Source organism: Typopeltis vanoorti, chromosome 24 (assembly GCF_054136105.1).
Source record: "Typopeltis vanoorti isolate ZY-2024b chromosome 24, IOZ_Tvanoo_1.0, whole genome shotgun sequence".
In the NCBI taxonomy this organism is placed as follows: domain Eukaryota; kingdom Metazoa; phylum Arthropoda; class Arachnida; order Uropygi; family Thelyphonidae; genus Typopeltis; species Typopeltis vanoorti.
The window spans coordinates 38,882,039-38,907,642 of NC_143572.1; positions in this window are offsets into that span (position 1 = coordinate 38,882,039).

The window sequence follows — 25,604 nt, forward strand, 5'->3', positions numbered from 1 at the left end:
AACTACAACATCTTAAATGGACCTTTAAAAACAATGGCTACTCTCTAAAAAGTATCAACAAACAATTATCCCACTGTCAACATAGCAACGTAGAGACACAGAACGACTCCAAAGGTTATATCTCCTTGCCATATATCAGCACATTATCCAAAAAACTGAGTAGAATCTTAAAGAAATTCAACATACAAATGTGCTTCTCGACTCTTCCAAAAATAAGATCAAGTTTCAGCAATTATAAACAATCTCACAACCTTCTACAATTTCCAAGTGTATACAAAGTCACATGTGAGTGCGGAAAACCTTACTATGGCCAAACGGAGAAATCTATTCTCCTACGTCTCGAGGAGCACCAGAGAGACATTGCTTATAAGAGAACCAGAGCAACTGCCCTATCAGGCCATGTCCTGTTTTCAATAAACACGAACAACGAAAGCCGCCAACATGAAGTAAATTGGACAACAACTTCAAACCTAAACATTTGCCATTATGAGGTAGAATGCTGCATTGTAGAGTCAAAAGAAATCGCATTGGACCCTCTTCATATGAACAATAATCTCAGCTAATTTGCCTGCCTCTTTCAGCTCTACTATCAGATACTAAAGATCGCGTGGTTCCACACATGCACAAGTGTACAACAATAGAACTTTAACACGGACTATAGCACAAGTTCATAATAACTGTAATTTACAGTTGAATATCATAGCTTTATAATTGTATAGCTTTAGAGTGTCTCAATGCTTATTTCAGTGTCTTTTAATATCTTTCTATGTTCTTAACGCCTGATGAAGTCAATCTCGACGAAACATGTTGCGTTTGCAAATAAATCTCAATTAGTTATAATTCTCGGGTTTAATAGTCAGTTTATATTAAAAATGAATATATGTGTGTGTGTGTAGAAAATTTTATTTTAACTTTGGTATATATGATGTATTCAAGATACCAAGTAATTTTATATGAACTTGGTTTGTAATCCTATTTCCCAAGAAATGAAGAAATGTTTTTGCTTCTTGGGAAATAGGATTAAAAACCAAGTTCATATAAAATTACTTGGTATCTTGAATACACACATACACACACACATATATATATATATATATACACATTATTGCCCTCCATAGTTTCGCATCATCAGCAAACAACCAAATATCCCTCTCCTTAAATACTACTTGCATCAATGAGTAGTATATGGGGGTTGCTGATGGACATCAGCAACCCCCCCTTCCCCTTTACCCATGCTACCAGCTTCCCATCCATTCCCATGTGCCCCAACTTTTGTAATAGAGTTTCATGTGGCATTCTGTCAAATGGCTCTGCAAAGTCCAGCAGTATCACGGTATTCAATTTCCCTTATCTAATTCTGCTGTAACTCTATTATAAAACATTAGTAAATTACTAAGGCAAGGATATACCTTTTACAAAGCTTTGCTACCACACCACCATAGAGTATTTTTCCCATCTACCCATTGCTGGATTTTTCCTTTAACCAACTTTCCAATACTTCAACTATCATTCCTGAGATATTAATTAGTCTGTAATCTGCTACTTCTGTTTTAGAACCAGAAATAATTGAACTTCTGGCTTAATTGAACTATCTTACTTCTTTCCACTCACTTAGAACCTTGCCAGAGCTGAGACTAGGATTGAACAAATTTATTAATGGCACTGCTAATTCTCTTGCACACAGTGACATGTAATCCAGTTCTGTTGCTATATTCACATTGATATTTTTCAATATGCAGAGTATGTCCTGTTTCATCCATTTCTCATGCATCCAAGATGGATGCATGAGAAATGGATGAAATTGATGCATGAGAGGGTAAAAAAAAACCGAGTTCCTGGCAGAAAAAAATTTCCTCCCTCCATATGAGACTGGCTAACTCACCACTTGATTAAAAAGATCGAATAACATTTCCTCACATCATAGACAGGATTCAAACTCAGGTCTTTTCCACCAAAGGGCTCGTCTATATCACCTGAACAACAGAGGCTGCTGATGAGTATGCTAATAATCTTTTTCTTTCTATTCCTGATGCCCAAATGTTGTCAGAGTGTTCATCTTGGTCATGGGAACATCTTCTGATGCTATTATCAGATGAAGCACTCTTGAACTCCTGGTCCCCTGCATAGCATGCTGCTTCAGGTAATTATCCCTTAGCAACTGTATAAATTCCACTTCCATATTGCCATGCCCCCCCTACAGCCTTTGTGACCTTCAATCTATATCCAAATGGTTGAAATCTCCTATAATAACCTCAACCTCACTGTGCCAATTTCCATACATAGCATCCACAACTTCATGCAGACCTCCTGCTCTATAGCAGCAACTAACAATATATGTTGTCCTATTAGCCTGTATCTCATGCCAGATAGCATAGAAAAAGTCATCTCTCTGCAGACCTAAAGCCCTCTTTTCCTTCTAATATTTTTGGCTGAATCTCTTCAGCTACAATCAGTGATATCCCACCTCCTCTCGTATTCTCTCTATCCTTTACATTATTTTTTTTCATTACATTCCATTCCTGTAACCTATATCACTTTCTGTCAACAGGCTTTCACTAATGTCTATAATTTTTTACAAAGTTATTATTATCATCTCATCTCATCTTCTCTATACCCTCTTTTACCTTGCAGTGTCGAGGGTTCATTGATCATCAGACCTCAATCCGTTTACAGGATAAGGTGGTCAGCTCTATGCCCTGGTATATCCTATGGCCTGCAGTGTTAAGTTCTCAAGACCAGTTTGTCTGCTTTGCAGGATGAAAAACCCTAGAATAAACTGGGGGAAAAAACCCTGCTGTCCATGCCCAAGACTGGCTAATTTGGCTATGGCTGAGGAAGATCCTTCAGCTCCTCACGTCACCGACGGGAATCGAACCTAGGACACTCCTTCCCCAGGCATATGGTTGCGAAGTGCATAACAACTAGGCTAACTGCGCGGACAAGTTATTATTATTATTATTTCAGGCAACTCCAAGGAGTCGACAGACTCATCGAGGGAGGCCTAACATCATGTCAAGAACAACTATTCGACATTCACAGAGTATCTATCATACTTCGCCTTGAACTCGTTCACGGTCATCGCACCCACAACAGACTCTGGCAGCTTATTCCACACATTCATCACTCTCCAAGTAAAAAACCTAGCTCTAGCACCCTTGCTAACCACATTCTTTCCCAGCTTCCACGTATGGCCCCCTAGTCCTCCCACCACCAGTCCTATTCTCAAAAATATCTTCTGGATTAATCCTATAGAAACCCTTCAGTAATTTGAATGTCTCAATCATATCATCCCTTTTCTGCCTATCAATAAATTTTTGCAACCCACAAATCTTCAACCTGTTCTCATAAGGTTCATTCCACAGACCTGCTATCATCTTGGTCAATTGCCTCTGGATCCTCTCCACCTCCTCCCCATCAAGAAGAAACCCTGGCTCCCATATCTAGGCACAGTAGTCTAGATGGGGTCTTATCAAGGCTCGATATCGTGGAACAATAACGTGTTTGTCTCTGCTTGTTAAAGTATTTCTCAGCAACCAAGTGATTTGATGAGCTGATTTAGCCACTTTTGCAATGTGCCCCCCCCCAAAAAAAACATCAACTCCCTATATCCACCAACACTCCCAAATTCCTGGCCTCATCAATCTCCTGGAGTACGGTTCCACCAATGTGATATACTGCTGCTAATCTTTTCACTCCAAAATGCATAACCCTGCACTTTGCCACATTAAATTGACATCCATTTTCCCTAGCCTAGACCTTCAAACTATCCAAATCATCCTGTAAAATTTCATCCTGTGCACTCACAATTGCTCTACCCAACTTTGCATCATCAGCAAACAAGTGAACACTTCCTCTCAGATCCTTTCTTATATCGTTAATGAACAAACTGAAGATTAAGAACAGAACCCTGCGGCACACCACTAGTCACAAGCTGTCTTTTGGACTCCACTTCTGAATAAACCACTCTCTGGTATCTCTCCATCAACCACCCTCCTATCCATCTCACCAACCCTATATCCATTGCCATCTGCTCCAGTTTACTGATAAGAGTTCCATGTGGTATCCTGTCAAAGGCCTTGGCAAGGTTCAGTAGAATCACTGTAAACCCATTACTCTTATCCAGTTCAGCTGTCACTGTGTTATAAAACATGAGCAAGTTACTGAGGCATAATCTACCCTTCACAAAACCATGTTGTCCCGCATACAATATCCCATTTTCATCTATCCAATCCTGTATTATTTTCTTGACCAATTTCTCTAAGACCTTGACAATGATTCCTGATATGCTAATCGGTCGGTAATTTACAACAGCAGTCTTGGAACCTCCTTTATGTGGTGGAACTATTTTTCCCCTGTTTCCACCTGCTCAGGACTAATCCACACCTGAGACTCAAATTAAACAAAATGGTCAAGGGTACTGACAATTCTTTAGCAGCTTCACGTACAACACGAGGTGGTATACCATCCAAACCCACAGATGTATTGACATTGAGGTTTTGCAATAGACTACTCACCTCCACTTCATTCACCACAATTTCTGTATAATCTATTGGTTCATTCGTTTCTGCAATGTCACCACCTGGAAGGTATATTCTTGCAAAGTGCTCACTCAGTAATTCAACTATATCAACTGATTCGGTTACCTCCCTACCATCGGCATTCTTTAAAATCATTTTGCCATATACATTTTTTCTTTTACTTGCAACATATTGAAAAATCTGTTCAAGATTCTCTTTAGCCTGCATGGCCAATGTTCCTTCATAATCCTTTTTTGGCTTTTCTTACCACACTCATTACCCTTATGGCCTGCGGTTTATACCGTTCATGTGCCTGTCGGTCACCTTTCTCCTTAAATTCCCTCCATAGTTGTTATTTTTTTTGCAGCTCAAGCTTAATAGTGTTATTCATCCATTTAACTCCTAGTTGATTTATTATTCAGACTCTAGGTATACAGTCAGCCATTGGTTCATACAAACACTTCTTGACCGCCTCCCATGCACTGTCAACTTCTAGCCTTTGCAGTTGTACATGCCATGGCACTGAACCAATCAATCTCCTAAGCTTGTCATACTTACCAGCCCGATAATTCGACATGTAGCCGGTCTTAATTGTAAATTCCACACCTTTAGTCACCTCCCAAATCAAGACTCTATGATCACTCTCACCAATTGGTAGCAACATGTTCATATTCGTTACAGCCAAATTCTCAAATGCAATTACCAGGTCAAGCACTCTCTGATCCCTAGTATTTTCCATTACATGCTGTTGCAGATAGTTATCCCTTAATAACCGCATAAAATCCAATTCCTTCCTCCCGTGTGTCCTCTCCTCACTCCAACCAATGTGACCATAGTTGAAATCTTCCATAATAATCACCCTCCTTCCACTCATTTCTTCTATTTGCTTGTGCATACTGTCACCACCATCTTTTCCATCACCTGGTCTGTAGCAGCACCCAATTGTATATTTAGTTCTGCTAGCCACAACCTCACACCAAATGGCCTCAAATGTGCTCTTTTCTCTATTCTGCAGTCCCAATTCTATTCTTCTTGGCTGTAGCTCATCAGCTATCATCAATAGCACTCCTCCCCCATTTTATTCTCCCTATCACTCCTGAACACATCATACCCTTCATATTCAATCCCACTAGCTATGTCATCTTCTGTCAGCCATGTTTTACTAATACCAATAACCTGTGGTCTGGAAGTGCCAACCAAGGCCAAAAATTCTTCCTTCTTGTTCATAATACTTCTGGCATTTGTATACATGAATTGCAGGAGCCGATTTGTCCCATCCCTATTTTGATGCCTTATACTAACTATCTCATTCTGATTCGTGGTCTTTCTTACTCGCTTGGGCATATTACACACATTCACATACTCAACTGTCTCCCTAAAATCTGCTTATCTACCCTTCCCCTTAATAACTCTAGTTTCCCTGATTCTGCACATTCACTTCCACTACATTCGACAACACCTTTTCAAGTCTCCATGTACCAAATCCATTCAAATGTAAACCATCCGTTTTATATAAATCCTTTCACCCATCGAACACATTCCACAAATTCCACACCACTCATCACACATAATTAACGCATAAAGTCATTAGCAATTATGGCCCTTCTTCTATACTCTTCACTGTCATACCACGGCAACAGACTCACCAACCTAATTCTCTCACTCTTCTCTTTTGCTACCTCAAGCAATTCCTTCACATCCTCACTCATAGCCTTTTTGTTTCCTTTCAAATCATTTGTACCTGCCACCACTATCAATTCTTTTACCCGCTGCTTTTGCATTCTAACTGACTCACATACATTCTTAACGTTCGCACCAGGTTGGTACGATTCTGTTAAACTCTCAACTAACACACCTCTTACTAAGGAATCTCCATACAACACACGCTCTTTCATTTTGTTGACACTCACTATCATACCCTTATTTTTTCTATAATACTTTTGCCGATTATTAGTCAGTACGCTTGGTAAACATTTTTGCCAAAGCTCCAGCTGCCGATTTACCTTATGCATTGCTCCGTGTAATAAAGCAATCTCACTCATTGCGTCAGTGTCATAATTTTTATTCTCCGATGATTCATTCAATCGTTCTGTATGTTTACCTTCGTTCTCACTTTCAACGTCACTCTCACAGCTATCAGGTACTACCTCGCAAATATCATCATTCATACCTCGAATATCACTGTTATCTAGATTCTCACTTTCATCAATGATATCACTCACACGACCTGAAGCACTCTTTAAATCCTCACATTCTTTACACTTTTTGCACACATTCACTCCACTATCGTTGTTTAACCGGACTCCAACTGCTCTCCTCAATGCATACATTTCGCAAACGGTACAGTGAATCAAATCCTTTAAGTTAAGATTTTTAGAGAAATATGGCAACATGGATGCCATCTTTGTATTCCTCTTTATGGGAGCCATGTGCACAGATAATCGTATCTGTCAATTTACTATTAAAATACTCAAAAAATCACCCAGACTCACTAAAATACTAAAAGTAAATAATACTATGTAAATTCATCGATTTTTACTCAAAATATCACTTATCTGTGCAGGAGCTATCCACAAACATGACATACCATATAGCCCTCTAGTGGCTATGGTCAGTTGAAACTCTTCTCCTTTATTTCTGATACATCTAGTATTTAAATACATGCATTTCAACATCTCTTTGAACCCACAATTTCCTTTGTGTAATGTCATTACCAACCCACTCAGATTTGAACCTGCAAAGCTGCATTTGCCATTACATAATGATTTCAGCCCGCCTGCCCACTCGCTCGCCTCAGGGATGGCTGAACCCACAACTGACTATACATTCCCTAATACATCTAGTTGACTTGGGTTGGCTTACAACCTCTCACTGAACAACACTCTCTCCATACATCTAGCTCCAAAACATTTAAATGCAGTCCATCAAGCATTTCATCCATCAAATTGTACATCTATAAATTACACACCATTCTTCCCTGCACAATCTTCTCATTGACACAGTCTCAATCATGGTCCTTCTTTTCAATTCACTCCTGCTACAGCAAGGCAGATGACTCAGAATCCTTACTTCTCAATTTTTCTACCAGCAACTATTTCATATCTTCTCTCATCACATATTTTTCACCTTTCAAATCATTTATGTCAGCCAAAAATATCAATTCTTTTACTTTCCCCTCTGCAAACTAACAGCTTTGCTAATATCCTTGATATCTCAAATGTACCATATGTTCTGTGCTATTTCACTCCTCATTTTCACCTCATTATCCACATTACCTTCAAAAACTTCTTTCGTGCTCTCATTCATATTTTGCACACTATTACTCATTCTTTCCACATTCTCTATAACATTTTGCTATCTAGCCTTACATCATCTCTCTCTCTCTCTCTCTCTCTCTCCATTCTCACTTTCACACCACATACCATTTAATCTTAGTAATGGGTGCACAGAACACAAACTGCATCATATGAAATCTTCATGCTAAACTTAGTTAACAATGAAGCCCTAGTTGCCATTTTCATTATATGCATCAGTGTGCCATGAAAAATGCTTTCTAAATGATACTACATATTAAATTTCACTCACTCACTCACACACACACACACACACACACACACACAAACTTTTCAAGTCTAAAGTATGTAAAAAAAACTAAAAATAATTACGAAAATTATTAATATTCGCTAAAATAAAATACTTATATGTAATCCCCCCCCATGTTGGAGGCTTAATGGATAGTATACAGCAAGGATTAAAACAAGATTTAATACTTCCTATATTTCATCTCAGTCACTGAGACATCTTCAGGGATTACAGAAAAACTAATGTAACATATACACAAATACCACACAATACTAAGCCCAACCACATGGGTGACTCTATAGTCCTATCTAGGTAGAGCACCCTCTGAGGGCTGTTGTAGGTAGCCTGGAATGTAAGGTGGGATCTCTGATGATAAGTGTTTCCCAAATCTTAGGAAGCTTAATGCAACTGAATTTATTAAGATTTGGTTGATTTCTGAGAGCTGCTGCTGATTCTAAAAATAGTCTTTCTTTTTTGAATTTGCTGTGGTGAAGCATGGTGGTTTTTTCCATGAGTTCCTGTGGGTTGTATCTAAGACATGGTCAGCCGAGGCCTGACTGACCATAGCCGTGGTTGCAGATGTATGACTTGCGTTCCTCCAGGCAGATGGTTGCTGATCTGCCTGTCTGTCCAAAGTACCCAGCTTACAGGAACAGGGTACTTTATAAACTCCAGGCACTGAGAGAGGAGGGAGCTGATCTTTTGTAGAACAGATAAGGGTAGCAAGTTTGCGGTGGGGCTTAAGTGCTGTGTGTAGGTTGTACTTTTTTAAAATCTTGGCTATTTTTTCCAATGTGTGCCATGGATGTAGGGTATGGTGATGGCATTTTTAAACTCTTTCTGAAGAGAAGGAATGGGGGAGGAACTGATTATTTTTTTAATACTGTGATCGCTGTAGCCATTGGAAAGGAAAGTGTTGTGTATGTGGTCAAGCTCAGTTGTAAGAACGGTTCCACTGGAACAAAGATTGTGGGCTCTCTTGGATAGAGTTTTAATAATGCCATATTGTTGAGCAGGGTGGTGGTGGTGAGAGAGGTGAATGTATCTGCCTGTATGAGTAGGTTGTACTTTTTTCTATATACAGAAAAAAAAAGGTTACCATTAGGAAGGCTTGTTATTAAGGTGTCTAGGAAGGGTAAACTATTGTTATTTTCCTTTTCCATCATAAACTGGATTCTTGGATGTAGGCTGTTGAGGTGACTGAGGAAGGAGTCTAATGTGTCTGGGCCATGAGGTCAAATAGAGAACACATCATCTACATATCTTAGCCAGATAGAAGGTTTGAGAGGGGCTGAGTCTATGGCTCATTTTTCAAAATCTTCCATATAAAAATTGGCAAGGGGGGTGAGAGAGGGGCATGTGCAACACTGCTTCTAGTCAATGTATATATTTAATTAATGTTTAATGCATATATTTTTAATGTCTAAATATTTAACATGTGCATTTTGATAGGAAAATTTCTTATTTCTTCTGCAGTGGAATTTTTTTATGAAATGGTAATAAAATGTTATTATATGAAAAATTAATTATAAAAGCAGTCCACTCTTGTTTCATGCTTTTGGATTAATTTAATGAGTTCTTTATAGCATTTCAATAATATCATATGCACACTTAATGTATCTTGGGAAACTACATACATCAATCCCTCGATTAATATGCCTAATACGTTCTTTAAAACAGGCACGTTAATTGAAAACCACTAATCAAATATAATAACCTATGGGAAATTGTATAATTTGTTCTTCAAATTTCTTTTTTGATTTTTTTAATAAAAGAATTAGGGTATTTCTCAGGGCCTAGTTAAAGGAAAACCATGAAGCTGAAAAACAATAAAACATATTCAGAATATAAATGTATTATTTTGCTTCTTAACAAAGAAGTGAGATAATGTAGTTTGGTGGGCATTCTTTTTTCTTTTACTTTTCATTTCTTTTTTTCATACAACTGACAGTATGGCCCTATTGCCTCCTCTGCAAATTTTATTGGTTCTCTCTTCATCAGTGTCAGTCTCTAAGCACTGCAGCTTAAAAACTTCAGTTGCACGAAAAATATTTTCAATTTGTTTCTGTGAAATCAATGAAACAACATATTTTATATTGTTTCATCAACATGAAATATTTAATGTTTCATCAACATTAAATATTTGTTGGTCACAATAGCCCCCCTTCTTACACAATTTTCTTCAATATCTCTAGATAATTTGTGGCCACCTCCATATCTGCACTTGCAGCTTCGCCTGTGATTAGAGCATTATGTAGATTATTTCTAAAACCACCCAGCACTAATGTGGAATTCTTCTTTTCCATCATTGATAGCCCTTTCTTTCAAGGTTAGAAAGAGACAATGATTTTGATTTAATAAGGTCAGTGCTTAGCGGGATCCGTTTTTGGTTACAATCGTCGATCCTGTGTAGAAAGAAGTCTCTCTAATTCAATCATTATAATACTTTGATTTCGAGTGCATGCATGATGAACTTGAAGCAGCCTTACCTTTCTCTTTGTGTTCAGAAGCTTTGCTTAAAATTGCTCATATAGTTGATTCATCCATTTTTTGTTCTTATCCTATCTTTGCTTTGGACTTGCCTTGTTCATTTTTCTTTATTATTTCAAGTTTGTCTTCCAATGAGATTACTTTTCGAATCATTTTCACACTTCTACTTTTTTGCTCACTAATTCTTTTACTCATGATGAAAAGTTGGGAAAATACTTTAAAATAAAAAAGTAAGGAAGACAGTTGCAGGGGAGGCATGAGATATGATCAGCAAAATGCAACGTAATTAGCAAAGACATAAATTTTTGCGGGGTGGCCTCTTGTGGGAATGGATACTTGAGAGAAGGGAGACAATGTCAGGTAAGACTGAGCCCAGTGGAGTCTAGAAGGGATAATGCTGGGTATAGAAACAATGGCATTTATATGCTGTATACTAATGCCAGGAGTATCCGGAATAAGGGAGAGGAATTGGTGGTGCAGATAGCATCAGCCTGGCCAAAAATTATTGCGATCACTGAGACGTGGTTGACAGAAGGGATATAAAAACAGGAATAGAAGTCGCTGGGTATAGCATTTTTCATCAGGATAGAAGGGGAAAGCGTGGTGGTGGGGTGCTGCTTATGATAAGTGATGACCTATGTCCTCTAAGAGTGGAGAATTTGGAAGGTAGTGAGACAAATGATTTTGAGAGCGTATGGTGTGAGGTAGAGGTAGGCAAGACAGGATATTTAGTGGGGTGTTGCTACAGACCCAGGAGCACAGAGGATGGAGACCAGGAGATGTTTAGACAGCTAAGTTTGGCAAGTGCAAGAAGAATGATTATTATGGGAGATTTTAACTTCAGTAGTATAAATTGGAGAGAGGAAGATGCATGTAACAATAGGGGAATGGAATTTCTAGAATTCTTGAGGGACAAATGTCTTAGGCAACATGTAACAGAGGGAACAAGAGGTTCAAAAATTTTGGATTTGGTTATAGCATCAGAAGAGTTGATAATAACTGAGTTGACGTCTCTCCCACCAGTTGGAGAGAGTGACCATATGGTTTTGACTTGGAAAATGAATAGACATGCAGGAGTATCAAAGAGACGGGAACTTATGTGGAATTATAAGGCAGGTGATTATAATAGTCTTAGAAGTCAACTTCGGGAAGTTTCATGGAGGGAGGAATTGGAAGGCCGGGATATCACCAGTGTGTGGGAAATTGTGAAAGAATATTTGTTATCAGCAATGGTAAGTTGTATACCACGAGTGAAGAAGAGGGCGCAATTTGGAGTAAAGTGGATGACAAACAATATTAAACAGGAATTGCATGCGAAAAAGAGGCTATGGAAGAGATATAAGGAGACAGGTGAAGAGATGCATGAGGAATATAAGACACAGGCCAGAAGAGTGACTCGTGTGGTAAGGAAAGCGAAACTGGAATATGAGAGGAGATTGGCCCTAAGATCCAAAGAAAATCCTAGGGAATTTTTTAGCTATGTGGCCAGTAGGAGGAGAAATGACTGTGGAAGAATGATATTGTGGGATAAAAATGGGAATAGAGTGACTGATGCAGAGGACATAGTGGAATTGTTCAATGAACACTTTATTGGAGTATTTCATCCTAGAGGAGTCAGTTTTAATGCTAGAGGGATAGGACTGGTACGAGGTCTGGAGGTACAGGAAGAGAGTGTGTTTCAGATACTGAGTACTCTGGATGTCAGTAAAGCTGTTGGACTGGATGGTATTTCGCCACGAGTTTTGAGAGAATGTGCTAGCGAATTGACAATACCTTTAACGTGGCTTTACAATGAAAGTCTGGCTTTGGCAAAGGTGCCCAGGGAATGGAAGGAAGGTAAGATAGTGCCATTGCATAAGGGTGGTAACAGACTGGAAGTGTCTAATTATAGGCCAGTCTGTGTGTCATCAGTAGTTGTTAAGATCTTGGAGAAAGTAGTGAGGGACCGTGTACAGCATTGGGCAGATGAGGGTAATGTTATCTGTGAGAATCAACATGGATTTGTGAAAGGACGCTCTTGTTTTAGCAATATGCTAGCCTTTTATAATAAAGTTACAAGAGCATTAGATGAGGGAAAGGCATATACTGCAATTTTCTTAGACTTGGCGAAGGCATTTGACAGGGTGCCACATGATAAGCTGATATTTAAGTTGCAGCACATGGGTCTGGATGTCAGATTGGTCAACTGGATTCAGGATTGGCTGTCTGATAGGTATCAGAGAGTTGTGTATGGTGGAGCAGTTTCCAGGAGGCAGAGGGTTACAAGTGGGGTCCCACAGGGCTCAGTACTAGGACCTATATTGTTTAACCTTTATATCAATGACATAGCCAGTGGATTGCAGGGGGATATCAGTTGTTTGCGGATGATGCGAAGCTTGGAAGGATTATTAGTAATAGTGCAGATGTGGTAGCCCTGCAAGAGGATTTAAATAAGCTAGATAGATGGGCAAATGAATGGGGTTTGTCAGTTTAATGCAGCAAAATGTAAGGTCTTGAGGTTTGGGAAACATCGATGGGATGCTGCATACTCTATGGGAGGAGTTATACTGGAGGAAGTAGGGGAGACAAGAGATCTGGGGTTGATGATTGATAGAAACCTGAAGTTTAGGGGACATATTGCAAAGGTGGTGAAGGTAACACAGAGGATTGCTGCTATTATGAGAAGGACACTGACCTGCAGAGATAAGAGGGTTATCATTCCGTTGTATAAGTCTCTGATCAGACCACACTTGGACTATTGTTCTCAGATTTGGTCCCCAGGATTTGAAGGGGATAAATTAACTGTGGAAAGGATACAAAGACGGATGACAAAGATGGTTTCAGGACTGTACAAGGATAGTTATGAGGATCGGCTGAGAGAATGTGGACTGCAGAGTTTGGTGGATAGAAGAAGGAGAGGTGATATGATTGAGACTTTTAAACTGTTGAGAGGTGGTTACAGGGTTGACACTGGGGAGTTCTTTCGCTTGGTTGATCAGCGGGAAGGAGTGATGACAAGAGGCCATCCCTGGAAGTTACGAAAGGAAACTGTGAGCAAGAGGGTAAGGAGTGGTTTCTTTGTGTGGAGGGTGGTTGAGCCGTGGAATGCATTGCCTGATGGAGTGGTGGGAGCGAGAACGGTCAGTGGGTTTAAGGAGTGGTATGATAAACTTTGTGTTTCTCAGGGGGGGACTTCCCCTCGATGAGTCTTGACAGACTTTATGTCTTAGAAAGGACCTCCCTCGATGAGTCTTTTGACTCCTTGGAGGCCTGAATAATAATAATAATAATAATAATAAAAATTTGGAACATAGTATACCTAGTGTACATGGAAATAGTGTAGCATGCCATTAAAAAATAACTTTGTAAAATGTTTTAAATTGGTAACTAAATTTTTTCATCCTGGAGAGTGATTTTTTAAAATAGTTAGCCATAAAAATGTATAGATAGAAAATTTTAAAAATCTGTAACATTTATTTTTAAGATGTATATAGGCGCACAAATCGAATTTGGTTATCGAAAAAAAATGACGCACTAATCGAAAATCTACTAATCAGGGATGCATTAATCGAGGGATTGCTGTACCTCAGTTTGCATTGATGATATTCCAGGTTTGAATTCCATATAGGACACAAAGAACAGTCATAATAAGACTGAGACTACAAATTATAGGCAGTCTTCTGGAAAGATTGGAGAGGGCTAGGATTCAGAAGTGTGTTGATAACAGTGGTATTTTATATGATGGTTAGCATCAGTTTGTTACAGGAGGTCATGTTTCAGCAATCTGCTTATGGACTACAACAAGGTGACAAATTCACTGGATAAAGGAGATGCATCATATACATTGGCATATTTAGAATTTTCAAATGCCTTTGATAGATTTCCACATAACAAGCTAGTAGCAAAATTAGAATAAATGGGATTGGATAAGTTGGATAAGTGATTAGCTGATGGATAGGTATTAGCAGATTGTGTATGTGAAGGAAGGTCATCATTAGTTGTATTCCGCAAGAGTCTATGTTGAGACAATTATTGATTAACTTGTATGTTAATGATATTGAGAGAAGCTTAACTAGAGAGAGATACAGCTAGTTGCAGATATTTAAGAATTGAAAAGAATTATGAGGAGTAGAACAGGAGTGAGAAAGTGAGTGGAGCTACCAGTTTAATGTTGCAAAATATATGGTCTTGAAATGTCGTAGGCAAGGATGGGATTCAGAGTATACAAATGGGAAAATTTGAAGGAGGTTGATATATTCGATTAGTAGTGGACTGAGAATGAAATTAGGGTAATTACTGAGATTTGGCTGCATATGGACTTCTGTATACAGATCTAGTTAGCTAGCGTTCAAGTCAGGGGGGGTGCACTCAGGATTTAATCTTGGGAGGGGGGGGTGAGTTGAGGCCGATTTGAGAATACACACTATGATGACATAAGACCTATGACTGAGCATCTGCAATGATCACTAATTCATAAGTAGTATAGAAATAGAAGACACAACATCAAGTGAATGAAGATATCTTATAGGGGGAGAGAGAGAGAGAGAGAGAGAGAAAGAGTTCAGAAAAGATTCATTTAGTGTCATGTCTCAAAAATGAGAAATGTGAAGACCGATCAAGGGAATGAAAATTGAAGAGTCTTGTGAAGAGAAGAAAGAGAAGAGATATGATTGAGAAATATAAATTAGTGGCGTTGGGGGGGGGGGGGATTGTTACCTGATTATGCACAAGAGATTTTTCATACAGTAGAGGAAGACAACATTAGCCACCACTTGGGAGTAGGTTCTTTGCATACTTGGTGAGTGCAGAAACTGTGGAAGGATTTAGGACAATTCAGTTATCTTTTTGTGTTAGATGTGGACCTCCCATGATGAGTTTTTAACTCCACAGAGGTTCTGATAATAACAATAATAATAATAATAATAATACAGTGGCCCATCATAGCCTTAGTTGCTGTAATTGTAATTCCAGAACAACAATTTTATATCCATATCTTAATAATATTAAAGATATGATGTTGCCTGTCGGAGTTTGTTGAAATATAGCAGATCCATTTAAAAAAATGAATAGGTAAAAAAAACATTACAAGCAAAAAAAAAAAAAAAGAAATGTTTATTTTTTAATAATATAAAAAGATATGCTATTACCATATCATGTTTCATGTCCTTATAAATGTGAAATTACTATGTCAATAAAAAAAAAAAATAATACAATTAGGGAAAAATTAATTTTTGGAGGGAATGTTATCAGAAGACTTGATAAAAATAGAAATGCATCAATTCTAAATTTAATGATTGTAATGAAAACAGTTGTTGAAAGAATTAAGAATAAAATAATATTATTATTATTTTTTTATAATAATAATAATACACAAACTTGGAGTCCAAAGACTTAGAAGTTGGATGACCATCATTCACACAATACCTATCATGCTTCTCCTTAAACTTGCTTATGATATAGCACTCATGGACACTCTAGCATGGAATAAATAAGAAGATTGAAAAAGAAAATAGAAGGAGTAAAAACTGATAGTGGTTAACAAAGAAAGAATGAGAGAGAGAGAGTAAAATAAAAAATTATTGCAATTACAGAGATAGACAGTTGTGCAACTGAACATTTAAATGCAACTCTGTTTTGTAAACCATTAGTCAATAGAAAAATCAGGCAATTACAAACTACATAAATATTTACATAAGTTTAGTAATGAATTTTCAATGAAACGAAGAATTTTTATACACAAAATAACTGTATTCATTAAAATTACTAATAAATGATATCATTATTAATTACTTTTATTTCTTTATGTAAATTAGCAACTTTTGCATATTTTTCATCTACATTTTCATTCACAACTTCAGGATCCACTTCATTTAAAGAAAGAATCTTCCAAAGTATCCACTGTTGTTCCCATTGTTCTACACATTTCCAAACTTCATGGAGCTTATCAATTTCCTATAAAAAATAATAATGACATAGAAGAAATCACATTATGGATCTAGCAACTTATTTCATATAACATACATCTGCTATATAACAAACAGACTAATCCCTATGCTTATTTCTTACTATTTAATTTCTCAATGTTTCTAATCTTTCTCTTCATTGTTATTATTATTATTATGGTGGATGTGCAAATTCAGGGAAACTAGATTTATTGAGGGGGGGGGGGTAGATATACAGTCCTTAGGGAGGCAGTTGAATGTAAGAATGAATATAATATGCCCGAGCAAATAAGGACAACAAATCAGAGTGGGATAGTTAATTTAAGGCATCAAGGTAGGGTTCGGGCTAATGTGGGTCTTAAATTCATGTACACTAATGCTAAGAGTATTATGAACAAGAAGAAAGAGTTTTTGGATATGGTTGGCACTTCCAGACCACAGGTTATTGGTATTAGTGAAACATGGCTACCTGTAGATGATATAGCTAGTGGGATTGAATGTGATGGATATAGTGTATTCAGGAATGACAGGGAGAATAAAATGGGGGAGGAGTATTGTTGATGATAGCTGATGAGCTGCAGCCAAGGAGAATAGAAGTTGAATTGCAGAATAGAGAAAAGAGCATATTTGAGGCGATTTGGTGTGAGGTTGTGGCTAGCAGAACTAAATATATAATTGGGTGCGGCTATAGACCAGGTGATGGAAAAGATGGTGGTGACAGTATGCACAAGCAAATAGAAGAAATGAGTGAAAGGAGGGTGATTATTATGAGAGATTTCAACTATGGTCGCATTGATTGGAGTGAGGAGAGGACACATGGGAGGAAGGAATTGGATTTTATGCGGTTATTAAGGGATAACTATCTGCGACAGCATGTAATGGAAAATACTAGGGGTCAAAGAGTGCTTGACCTAGTAATTACATCTGAGGATTTGGCTGTAACAAATATGACCACATTGCCACCAATCAGTGAGAGTAATCATAGGGTCTTGACTTGGGAGGTGGCTAAAGGTGTAGAATTTTCAATTAAGACAGGGTACATGTGGAATTAATGGTTGAGTAATTATGACAAGCTTAGGAGATTGATTGGTTCAGTGCTATGGCATGTACAACTGCAAGGACTAGAAGTCGATAGTGCATGGGAGGTAGTTAAGAAGTGTTTGCATGAAGCAATGGTTGACTGTATACCTAGAGTCCGAATAATAAATCAACTAGGGGTTAAATGGATGAATAACACCATTAAGCTTGAGCTGCAAAAAAAGAAACAACTATGGAGGGAATTTAAGGAGAAAGGTGACCAGCAGGCACACGAACGGTATAAAGCGCCGGCCAGAAGGGTAACGAGTGTGGTAAGAAAAGCAAAAAAGGATTACGAAAGAACATTGGCCATGCAGGTTAAAGAGAATCCTAAACAGTTTTTTAGATATGTAGCAAGTAAAAGGAAAAATGTACATGGCAGAATGATTTTAAAGAATGCCAATGGTAGGGAGGTAACTGAATCAGTTGATGTAGTTGATGTAGTTGAGCGAGCACTTTGCAAGAATATATCATCCAGGTGGTGACATTGCAGAAACGAATGTACCAGTAGATTATATGGGAATTGTGGTGAATGAAATGGAGGTGAGTAGTCTATTGCATAACCTCAATGTCAATACATCTGTGGGATTGGATGGTATACAAACTCGTGTTGTACGAGAAGCAGCTAAAGAATTGTCAGTACACTTGACCATTTTGTTTAATTTGAGTCTTGGGTCTGGGTTAGTCCCGATGGGGTGGAAAGAGGGGAAAATAGTTCCACTGCATAAAGGTGGTTCCAAAACTGCTGTTGTAAATTACCGACCAATTAGCATATCAGGAATCATTGTCAACGTCTTAGAGAAATTAGTCAAGAAAAGAATAAAGGATTGGATAGATGAAAATGGGATATTGTATGGGGGACAACATGGTATTGTGAAGGGTAGATCATGCCTCAGGAACGTGCTCACGTTTTATAACACAGTGATGGCTGAACTGGATAGGGGTAATGGGTTTACAGTAATACTACTGGACCTTACCAAGGCTTTTGATAGGATACCACATAGAACCCTAATCAGTAAACTGGAGCAGATGGGGATAGATATAGGGTTGGTGAGATGGATAGGAGGGTGGTTGATGGAGAGATACCAGAGAGTGGTTTATTCAGGAGTGGTTTATAAAAGACGGCTTGTGACTAGTGGAGTGCCACAGGGCTCTGTTCTTGGACCACTGCTTTTCAATTTGTTCATCAATGATATAGGAAAGTATTTGAGCGGAAGTGTTCACTTGTTTGCTGATGATGCAAAGTTGGGTAGAGCAATTATGAGTGCACAGGATGTCAAACTTTTACAGGATGATTTGGATAGTTTGGAGGACTGGGCTAGGAAAAATGGATGTCAATTTAATGTGGCAAAGTGTAAGGTTATGCACTTTGGGATGAAAAGAATAGCAGCAGTATATCGCATTGGTGGAACCGTACTCCAGGAGATTGATGAGGCCAGGGATTTGGGAGTGTTGGTGGATAGGGAATTGAAGTTTAGGGGGCACATTGCAAAAGTGACTAAAACAGCTCATCAAATCACTTGGCTTCTGAAAAATACTTTAACATCCAGAGACAAACAAGTTATTGTTCCTCTGTATCGAGCCTTGATAAGACCCCATCTGGACTACTGTGCCCAGTTATGGGCACCAGGGTGTCTTCGTGATAGGGAGGAAGTGGAGAGGATCCAGAGACAAGTGACCAAGATGATAGCAGGTCTGTGGAATGAACCTTATGAGAACAGGTTGAAGATTTGTGGGTTACAAAAATTGGTTGATAAGCGGAAAAGGGATGATATGATTGAGACATTCAAATTACTGAAGGGTTTCTAAAAGATTAATCCAGAAGATATTTTTGAGAATAGGACTGGTGGTGGGAGGACTAGGGGCCATACGTGGAAGCTTGGCAAGAATGTGGTTAGCAAGGATGTTAGAGCTAGATTTTTTACTTGGAGAGTAGTGAATGAGTGGAATAAGCTTCCAGAGTTTGTTGTGGGTGCTACGACCGTGAATGAGTTTAAGGCAAGGTATGATAGATACTGTGTGAATGTCGACTAGTTGTTCTTGACATGATGTTAGGGCCTCCCTCGATGAGTCTGTCGACTCCTTGGAGTTGCCCGGAACAATAATAATAATAATTATTATTATTATTATCTGTTATTATTATTATTTAACCCTTCATGGAGTCGGCAGACTCATCGAGGGAGTTTCATTCAACTGTCAACATATTTATCATACCAAATCTTAAAAATCTTAACACTCCTTGCATTAACAACAAATTCTAGTAATGCACTCATTCACTGACAAATAATGTCAGTGAATGAATATAAAAAATCTATTCCTCACACCCCTCCTCACCAGATTCTCACATAACTTCCAGGGATGACCTCTGTTTTTTCCCCTCTCCCCTTCCACTCTTTTTTATAATTGCATCTGCATTAATCCATTAAAATACCCTCATGAACTTAAATGTCTCTATCACATCATCTCATTTACTCATATCCACCAAACTCTGCAATTCACATTTCTTCAACCTCTCTCTCCATAGTCAAAACTCCAAAGTCCTGATATAGTCTTAGTCACTCACCTCTTAACCCTCTCCAATGTCTTAAAATCACACTGAAAATCAGGTGACCAAATTTGAGCACAATAGCCCAAATGTGGCCCAATAGTCCAAATGTGGCTTTATACGGTGGCACAACTACTTCGTTATCCCTACATGTTGGAGTACTTCTTATCATAGCAGCACTACATAATATGTCCTCTAAACTTCAGTCTACTGTCTACTATCACTACCAAATCTCCAATATCATCCACTTCCTGCAGTATATCACCATCAATATAGTACACAACCTTATATTTCTGCAATCCAACATGCAACACATCTTGCTCTTATTAATATTAAAACTATAATCCACGCCTGGGTGCTTAAGCGTCAAAGTCGTATAACTGAGAGGAGACCTCCACATAGCCTTTAAAGGAATGCAGAGAACCGACCAGTACTTCTGACCTAATGTCTAATCCTCACCTTCTCATGGTGCACCCAGTTGGGTATCTACCTGGATACTAAACAAATGAGGATGGGCTGGCAATTTGGGATTTAGCCGACCAAATTGTATTCTTGTTGGCTTAAACCAATATACAAAATGATGGTACAACATGACAAAATTTCATGCCAGCCAGTTAAACAAGGCACACATTGTTTTCACCAGGGAACCAGGGTGAACAGTGAAAAGTCAGCTACTGGAACAAATCTGAAAACAAACCCCAGCTCAACATCACCAGAGTTAAAGATCAGTACTATCAACATAAGAAGCCTGAATGGCAAAGAAATGGAGCTAGCTGAGGAATTAGATAAGTACCAGATCGATATAATAGGGGTGACTGAAACAAAAAAGACAAAAGCTGGTGAGATCTTTCTGAGCAATAATTACAAAATGTTAATTCAGGCAATGACAATCAAGGAAAAGAAGGAGTATCCATAGTATTCAACACAAAATACAAGGCTCATCTTCTTGAATGGCAGGAAGCGTCAAGTAGAGTGATGTGGACAAATATCAGAATGGGGAACTGGACAATGAGATTTATTTGTATCTATGGTCCCACAGAAGGTTCTAATAAGGTAGAAGTGGAGGAATTTTTGAGGCTCTAGAGAACGCTACTGACACAATGAAAAAGGAAAAGTTGGTCCTTATTGGGGATCTAAATAGCAGAGTAGGAAGTGATTGTCAGACACACAAAAATGTTTTGGGAAAATTTGGAGAAAAGAGCAAAGCTAATAATAATGGCAAATACTTGTTAGATTTCTGCTCAGGACATGGACTGGTTATTACTAACACCATGTTCCAACATAAAATGTGCACAAATTCACATGGAAGAGAAGAGGGAAAATAAGAAAGGTCTCATCGACTATGTTATTGTTGATAGTGATGTTTTCTCCCTGGTGCAGGACAGAGGATTTGAAATTGAAAGCGATCGCTATTTAGTTTTCAGCAGGATAAAATTGAATTTTATATTGAAAAGAATGACAAGTAAGAAAGTTTTAAAGCAAATAAAAGATGAGCAGCTCTCAGATGTGAACTGTAGACTAAAATACACAAAGATTATTGAAGAAAAAAGAGTTTGAGAACAAGAACCAAACCTTGGAGATTCAGTGGCAAACCTTGAAGAAAACCCTGATTGATTCAGCCAGAGAGGCATGTGGTGAGATTGTCTGAAGGATAGAAAATCCGAACTCCATGGTGCACACAGGAAGTTAAAGAGGGAGTGCAGGAAAAGAAGATAGCATATGAAAAGTTCCTGTCAAATAAGTCAGCTTGTGCTCTTGGAGAATACAGAGACAAATGTAAGACAACTAAACAGTCTGTAAAACTAGCTAAACAAACATCTGTATTTAAGTTTTGTCGATATGGAAAGGGCATATGACAAGGTGCCAAGAGAGAAGCTGTTCAATACACTACAGTTATATGGTGTCAATGTGGCATTATATCAAGCAATACTTAGTCTTTATTTGAGTTGCGAGTCAGCAGTTAGAATTGAAGGAAGTACAGGAAGATGGTTTAATGTTAAATCTGGTGTGAGATAAGGATGTACATTATCCCCTCTGTTATTCATTATCTATATGGATCACATTATGAAGGAAAGTGGTATTAAACATGATATCAGAATTGGAGATGTTAATATCAGATTTTGCTTTATGCGGACGATGTTATACTTCTAAATAAATCCGCTACAAGTTTGCAAGATTCCCTGACTAAATTGAATAACTGTTGTAATAGATATGGTATGAAGTTCAGCAATGAAAAGACAAAGACAATGAAAATTGGTAGAATTATTGAAAGTATCAACTGTGTTTTGAATGGGAACCTGTGGAACAAGTAAAACATTTCAGCTACTGAGGCACAATTTTTAGTGAAGATGGTAAATTAAATATGAAATAGACAACAGAATCAACAAAGCTGGTATTGCAGGAAGTCAACTGAATAAATTCATGCGAATAGAGAGAAATTAGTTGGAACACTAAATTACTGTATACAAGACAGTGTTCAAACCAGTTTTAACTTATGGATCTGAGAGCTGGGTAAGAAGTAAAACACTTAACCAAAGACTAGAGACTGCAGATATGAGAGTCCTGAGAAAGATTAGAGGCATGAACAGATGGCATCAATGGCAATATCGTATTAAAAATGAGGATATTAGGAAAGAACTTGACATTGTCAGCATCCAGGAATGGGTTAGCAGAGCTAATCTCAGGTGGTATGGTCACTTGAACAGAATGGGAGAGGAATGATTCGCAAAACAAGTGTTCTCTGCCAGGAAAATGACCCAGAGGAAGACCAAGATATAGGTGGATTGATATGGTACAAAAGTGCCTTAGACGATAGAAATATAAGATCTGATAATGATGTTGAGGTCTTGACAAGTAACAGACTGATTTGGAGAAAAATTATAGATAGGAAGTTAGTAATGAGGTAAATTTTTCATGAAGTACTATCATATCCTGTACACCCCTTGAGGGTACATGTCAGGAATTTGATGATGATGATGATGCCCCACTCCTTTGTCCAAGTAAAAAGCCTATTCAAATCTTCCTGAAGGGAATTAACATCAGTAGGTCTACTTATAATTTCTTCCCAACTTTGCATCATCAGCAAACAACTGAAGATCCCCACTCAGTCCACATGATATTGTTTACAAACAAGTTAAACAGCAGGGGTCCCAAGAACAGAACCCTGGAGCAAACCATTGTTACCCTCCTTTTTTTGAGACACTGCTCCATCATACACAACCTGCTGGTATTATTCAGAGACAATCTCTGATCCATCTAAACCAATATACTATCTATTCTCATGTTCAGCAGCTTGTACACCAATTTATCTTGTGCTGATCTACTGCTAGTGTTGCAAAGTTTGCACATTGTGGTGCTGCTATGATAAGAAGTACTCTAACATGCAAGGATAAGGAAGTGGTTATACCACTGTATAAGGCACTGGTCAGACCACACTTGGACTATTGTGCTCAAATCTGGTTACCTGGTTTTCAACGCAATGTGGAAACAATGGAGGGGGTCCAGAGACGAGTGACTATGACAATATCAGGAGTTTGGAATGCTGACTATGGAGAGAGGTTAAAGAAATGTGGATTATGGAGAAATGTGGAGAAATGTAAAATTATGCATTTTGATATAAACAGATTACAAACTGTGTACCACATTGATGTCCTTGTACTCCACATGAAGCTAGAAATTTAGGAGTGGTGGTAGACAGAAAGTTAAAAGTTAAAAGGGAATGTGGAGTGTGGTGATGAAAAAGGATATAAGCAATTTGGATAGCAAACAAGGAAAGGGTGATTTTAATTATGTTGATATAGATTTGGAATGAAGAGATAGCATTTGTAAATAAGGAAAATGAATTTCTCAAGATCTTGAGAGATAACTATCTCAGGCAGCATGTAAAGGAGAGTATGCGAGGATCAAGAGTTTGTCTGATCATTTCATCAGAGGATGTAATTGTGAGTGGAGTTTCACACTTATCTCTAGTTCATGAGAGCAATCATGAAGTGATCACCAGGGTTGTTGCTAGCCATATGCAGACTTGGTGTGGCAAGGATATATGTGGAGTTATAAGGCTGGTGATTATGACAAGCTTAGGAGACAGCATGGAAGGAGAAGTTGAAGATTTGAAGGTTAATTGAAAGAAACTAAATTATCTGGGTTAGAAAAAAGTATCCAGACAAGTTGACAGTTGGGAAAAAGTAAGCAATTGCTGAGGAAACAAACACATATCATTCCCCAATATGCAAATCTACAACTGTCTGAGCATGTATTAAGCATAGAGCAAAAAATGTTTATAATGAGGAGAATTGTGGTTGCAAAATTTGAATTCTATCTATAGTGTTAAAAGATGGCTCCCACAAAAGAACTTTTGAGTGATTTAAAAAACGAATGATTGAATATATGAAAGATGGAATGTCTCAAATGCAAGTAGATAGATTATTAAAATGTGTTCGAGTACTGTATGCGACATTTGGAAAAAATACCATTCGACTAATAGTATAAAAAACATGCCTCTAAGTAGATGTCCATGTGCTGCTTCATGAAGACAGGACAGAAAACTGGCTGAACTTGAGAAAACCATATGCCATTCGACATCCAAACTTAATGCTGATGGTTGAACTACAGAGTGAAGGTAAGTGACCACACAGTATAAAATCAGCTGAATAGCCAAGAATTTCACTTTTGCAAAGCTAAAATGAAACTATTTTTGAAAAAAAAAGCATGTTTCCAATGATATAAAATTCATGTAAATTGGGAATTAGATGACTGGAAGAAAGTAATTTTTAGTGATGAATCTCGAATTTGCCTTGGAACCAGTGATGATAACAGTACTTTTCTATGGAGAAGAGTTGGTGACAAGTTCTTTGATGAGTGCATTAATATCAAGGCTAAATTTTCACCTTCATTTAACATTTGAGGTTGCATGACATCACAAAGTGTTGGAAAACTATATATCATATTACATACAGTCAACTCCGGTCTAGAAAGAAATTTATAGCATTTTTTGGTTGCTAGTATTGAAGAATGGTTCCAGGATTCTAATGACTTCATTTTTCAAGATGACAATGCATCCTGTCACTGCATCAGATGAATCAAGAACTATCTGTGAAACAATATTATTATTATTATTATTATTATTATTTTATCTGAATACTCTATGGAGTCAAATACTCATCTAGCAGGTCATTTGGTCATAACCACAGCTCATCATAATGTGCCTTAAACACACTCAAATTCTCTGTAGACACCACACTCTCAGGCAAGGCCTGATATCACTCATCCTGATAGACAAGGCCAGTTATCACCAATCACTCATAACTCTGCTGCATGCAAAAACCTTTCTTCTCACTCCCCTGCTCACACCCTCTTTATACGGCTTCCAAGGATGACCTCTGGTTCTTAATTGATCTCTCACCGTTTTCTGTAAATGCTCTCCAACACTGATATTTAAAACCCCCTTACCAACTTGCAGGTCTCTATTCTATC